Genomic DNA, 6,132 nt, shown 5'->3' on the forward strand with positions numbered 1-6,132 from the left:
CGTATAATCGTTTTGTGGACGGCTTGCGGCGTTACCAGGTTCTATTATCTAAAGTTGCCTACCGCAGGAGAAACATGTCATTGGAATTTAAAAATAAAAACCTCCGCAACCAAGAGTGTATTCTCTAAGCATGTGCGACGTTTCCTGAATGACACCAATCGAGGTCGTTGCATTGGAAGAGGAGGAGCTGAAGATGAACTTCATCACTGGTGGCCTCCCAGGTCTCCAGTCCTCACAAAAATGATTCTGAGTACTATGGGACTCAACATCTGAGGTCATGTCCCCTAGAACTTAGAATTAATTAAACCTAACCTAAGGTCATCACACACATCCATGCCCGGGCAGGATTCGGACCTGCGACCGTAGCGGTCTCGCGGTTCCAGACTGAAGCGCCTAGAACCGCTGGGCCACAATGGCCGGCCCAGTCCTCACACCTTGTGACTTTTTTCTGTGTATGCTTGACGTACTTGAAAGTCTGCTACATCGTACTGATGAAGCTGTAAATTGGATAACGTGAACTCATAAAATTTTTAAACTTTTCTATTTCTAGGAACTTTGGAATTGTGTTTCTATATTTTGTAGTTGGAAGCAATAAATGTCTGAAATCATTTCCTTCTTTTTGAATAGCCCTGTTTCGAATAACAAAGCGGATAATACTGTAACCCAAGGTATAGGTGCTGGTCACTATTTGCCAGTCGGGTGCAAAAGATAATGGAACAGCTGGGGAAGCAGAGTGAGATTTTTATGAACACTCTGAAATAAAAGATACGCAACTCTGCCATGACTGCGAGAACTGCACGTGAAGAGGGTCAGTCTGACTGAGTACAATTTAGGGCTTAGTGATGGATTTGTTTCTCCCCATGTTTACGCTTACGTCTCTAAGATGCTCTAATGACGTCCTGAACTCGTAACTAATAATAATAATAATAATAATAACAATAATAATAACAACTGTGTTAGTACTTTGTGAAAACGTCTGTTGTTTGTGTTTATAAAGAACGTTACTACAGCGGAAACTGAAATCATTAGTCACTTTGGATCGCTGCTAGTTCGCTTGTCAGCCTTCCTCTACCACACACAAGAAATAATGCTTTATCGATGAGCTTCCAAGCGCCAAAGAGACTAGCATACAGCCTACACTCGCTCAGTTTTGAAATAACTGCGCTCGCTGTATCGGCACAGCGCTAATGTAAACAGACAGTTCTGGAACGTCACATAAATATTCATGGCTCTATTAAATGACATTATGGCCGCTGCTGTAGTGAAGTTATTAACAGAAGCTGAACTGCAGCAAAGCAGTTAGTGCAGCTGCTGGATCTGCTGCATGTGTCTTGTGAAGCGGCAGTGACAGAGACCCAGTTTAAGCCAGTAGTCCAGTCAGTGTTTTTCCCGTAACAAAATTGCGGAAGTTTTTTCTCAGCGGTTCAATACAAGTATGTTTCTTGGGGTGCTGAATCCGAATTTCATGTCTGCTGTCTTTTAGGAGGTCGGTTTCACAACTAAAAACGCAGAAAACCTCAAAATTTCGTACTTATTCAGTTTCTCGCATATTTCTCGAAAAACAATGCGTTTTCCGAAGATGGTCACTCGACATAAAATTAAAGTAGTCAAAATTTCCTACAAAATACATTATTCAGGTTTGATTTTCTGATGACTGTTATCAGTGCTAAAGCGCGGTGAAAAGCAGCCATTTTTTGGCCGTCTGCGAAAACAAAGCTACAACTCGAAAAATGCACGTGTTATCAACAACAACTCCACGTGAAAGTACATTAAATTTACTACAAGATACGCCTGTAACGTACAGTGTTCTCAATGAGGGAGGGAGCAAATCGGAAATTATGGAAAATGCATTCGGCGCCCTAAAGCCAAACGACGCTTCCTCCTGTCTATCTCTCATAGGCACTACACTTTCGGTGTATTACGCCTAAAAGAGGATGTTTTGAATGAATTGATGGGAAAGCCCCTTTGATGAAAACGTTAACAGATAAAATTTACAACATGACACTGAACAGAGAGATGGATGTCAGATCTCTATTTAGCAATGTACATGGTCATAAAAAAGACTGGATGTCGAGCCAATGATTGGGTCACTACTTCGAGTAAGTTCTCCATCAGCAAAAGAAAGAAGGCATTTAGGGATAGAACATGGAAATAAAAAACAGATAAGTGAACTATCAACGTACGAAAAATACCTCAACTGGTGTCATGTGCACTGTACTTTTACTCGTCTCGTTTTAGTTATTTGTGGCCCACGCAATATTTCTTGGACACTAGAAGGTTCAGATGAGGGGTCATTGGCAGTGGAAGGTCCTCGTAAAGCGTCAGGAGCTCTGGGAGGCCCAGGCTGAACAGTGAGTTGTTGTTGTTCTTAACTGAAAAAATTGCTGTAAATTATGAATGTTGAAATTTGCGATAGAGAAAAATTGATCAGCAAAGGTGCATAATACTGCAAAATAATACGTGAATTAATACACTGTCGCACCAGTTGCTTCAGGCAGTAGTACTGAAAGGGACTCGTCCAGGACGTCTTCGCCTTCTACATCAAAATTGTCGTCGATGTTGTAGTGCAAACCTTCACATTGTTGGCACTCTTTCTTCCAGAACAGTCCTGTTCACCTACTCTCAGTGAACTTTGTCTTGCATTAGCTAGATATAACAGAAGAAGGCTCTGGAGGACTGGAGGATTCAGTGTGGTTGTGGGAGCCAAACCATGTTTTGCCACCTTCCGTCCTCATTGCTCTAGATCCAAGTAGTAACCGATCCAATCTTATGCCTGATGAGAAACGCTGAATGTGTATTGTTGAGGTGCAGCTTCATTGGGAGTATGGAAGCCATGTTTCCTGATGCCTTGTAGGGTGATGTCGCATACTGCTTATACCACAAGTTCTTGAGTGTTTTGGTTGGGTGGTCAGCACCATAATGGGCAATCAGAAATTTCTCATCAGAAGCTTTTGTATTCTTTAGATGGGCTGAAGGATCGCTGAATTTAGTAATTATGATTCGAGTTGCGAAGTCCGGGAAAGGGTCTTGGGAAATTTAACATTGTCTTGGTTGAATAACAGGGATTCAGGGCCGCAACCACTCAATGTGTGTAGGGAGATTATGTGGTTGGCATCTTCTCCGCTGCACTTCCTGGATGCTGGAGTAGCTGTGGGGCTGTACATGTTCCGGGCTTGAGATATACATTTGGTGGTAGGGGGAGTTTCGAGGCCCATCGCTATGAACAGAAGGTCAACATCTTCCCATACTTTTGTGAGATGAAGCCAGGGTTCTGCCATCCATACTACTAGTATGTCTGCACCGTTAGCTGCCGGCTTGGAGGCGATTCCACTTTCTCTACATTTTGTCACAGCATTGTTATTATGGTATCCCTATTTTTCGCATTAGAAAGAAAAATTAACTTGTGAAACTGTTGATGTCATGGAGCTGCTAAATTGTATCTCTGTGGACCGCATTTTGATCGACATCAAGCACAACATGGACTTGCTAGTCTTCTCTCCCAGTACACATGAAGCGCAATTTTCGCAATTTGATTATACTTGTTACATAATGGATATTCGAGTCGGAAATTTGTTCGAAGGTAAGCCCACTCGACTATACGAATCTGTGCAAGAAACAGCCCCCATCAATCATTTACAGTACTCCTTGGATCCAAAACAGTGGGGGTGGAAGTTGACAAAGAAAGAGTCTAGTGTAGCTCGGCCCACCACTGCTGCTTGTCTCTCTGCCAATGCTTCAAGGGAAGCCGCAACAGTGGTAGCTATGCTGACAGTCCAAGGTGCTTTCGATTTCAGACTGCTCTTGTGAATGCTGACACCATTTGCTGACTCGGTGTACGTAAAGTGTCTGCAACATCCTCTCTGGTTCTAATCGCTCCGGGCCATTGAGACCCTGCAAATACTCGAGTATGGCGCTCCTCAACCCACCGATTCCATCTCCGCATGGCAAATTGGAATCCTGATCAAGGCGAGAAGCAATATCGGGCAACGATCCTTTTCTGTCGAATCCCGACACGTGCTGATAAACGCCCCTGAAGCGTAACACCATCTCCTCACAGCTAACGAACATTCAAATCCGGTTTCTGATTGAGAAGCAGGCTGTGTAAGCTTCCCTCGCGTAGTGAGTCCTATGGTATGTCTAATAACACAGATTCTACACACTGGCTTGAATAACTGTTGGTTGCCACTTCCCCCAACGACTTTCGAAATTTCGGAGGATTGTTTTCTCTACCTTTTGTCTTATTTGATCACAAGTCTTCTAAACCTCTTTCGAACTCAATACTGGATCACCTGTGTCTTATAAATCGGCACCCCTTTCCTCACCTATCACGTCAGAACACAGTTCCCTCGTAGGCGCCTGCAATGTTCTCTTTCCACCTATCGCTCTCTTCTCTGCGTTTACAAAAAAAAAAAAAAAAAAAAAAAAAAAAAAAAAAAAAAAAAAAAAAAAAAAAAAAAAAAAAAATTGCACTCTTAATGTTGGCTTCTTTGCCTTCGATTTTACCCACAGTAATTTTCAATTTTCTATGTGCTAAATCAGTCCTTGCACTGACAGTTTCCTTTTCGATTTCTCCACATTTTTCTGCAAACCATTTTGTGTTATTTCCCGCTTTCTTCCTATTGATTTCATTCCTTGTGTTGATGAATTCCTTTATTTTCCTGAACATTTTTCATTAGCGCCTTCGTCCATGATTAAACTATTTCTTCTGTTACCTAAGGTTTCTTTGCAGTTACCTTCTTGTGCCTTCACACATGGAAAAAAAATTCAACATCAAGAAAATAATTAATGTAGAGTAATGACATTTCGGGAATACATTTTTTAGGTGACATATTTAAGCGATTAACATTGCAAGATCACAGATTAATGTAAGCGTGAAATAGGTCATTGTACAAGTGAAATGCTGGTATATTAATAAGCGATGTATCCGCCAGGATGTTCAAGCATGCAAACGTGCATACGTGTTGTACAGGTGCTGGATGTCATTTTCTGGGATGGTGTTACATGCCTGCTCCATTTGGGACAATTAATGCTGACTGTGGATAACGCTGTAGTTGTTGTCCGATGATGTCCCGTTTGTGCTCGACTGGTGACAGATTTGGTGATCAAACCGGCCAAGACAACATTTCGACACTCTGTAGAGTATGTTGGGTTACAACAGTGGTATGTGGGCGAGCGTTGTCCTGCTGGAAAACACTCCCTGGAATACTCTTCATGAATAGCAGCACAACAGATAGAATCATCAGACTGACGTACACATTTACAGTCAGGATGGGTGGGATATCCATGAGAGTGCTTCTACTGTCATACGGAATCACACCCCAGATCATAACTCCAAGTGCAGGTCCAACGTGTCTAGGCCGCTCACAGGCTGGTTGCAGGTGCTCACCTGGCCTCCTTCTACCCAACGCATGGCCATCACAGGCTCCGAGGTAGGACCAGTTTCATCAAAAAACACAACTGACCTCCCCCCTCCACTCCAATGAACTCTGGCCCAACCCATTGCAATGGTGGCAATTTGGGATCCGTGGAATGCACACTATAGGGCGTCTGGTTCGTAGCTGTCCTTGAAGTAACTGATTTGTAACAGTTCGGTGTGTCTCTGTGGCACGAACTGCTGCTCAGATTGCTGCGGCAGATGCAGTACGATGCAGAGCTATACGCAGCACACGATGGTCTTCCCTCTCTGCAGCGTTACGTGGTCGTCGAGAGCCCGGTTTTTTTGTGACTGAACATTCTCGTGAGCACCGCTGCCAGCAGTCGTATACAGTGGTTACATTCTTGTCAAGTGTTTCTGCAATATCACAGAAGGAACATCCAGCTTCTCGTAACTCTACTAAGCGACCTCGTTCAAACTCATTGAGGTGCTGATAATGGGGTCTTTGTCCTCTTAAATGTATTCTTTACTAACATCAACTCACCATGTCCAATGTGAAAGGTATGTAACGCTTGTATTTAAAGAAGATTTGTAACCTCACAGTAGCGCTGCTAGCGCCACTCTTCTGCGACTGGCGCGAAATTTGCAGAGACCTCATCTTTCAGACGTAGATGATGATGTTTGGTTTGTGGGGCGCTCAACTGCGCTGTCATCGGCGCCCGTACACGTTCCCAGTCTGTACACAGTCCAACTCCTGA

The sequence above is a fragment of the Schistocerca americana genome, chromosome 2 (assembly GCF_021461395.2).
Source record: "Schistocerca americana isolate TAMUIC-IGC-003095 chromosome 2, iqSchAmer2.1, whole genome shotgun sequence".
Classification (NCBI taxonomy): Eukaryota; Metazoa; Arthropoda; class Insecta; order Orthoptera; family Acrididae; genus Schistocerca; species Schistocerca americana.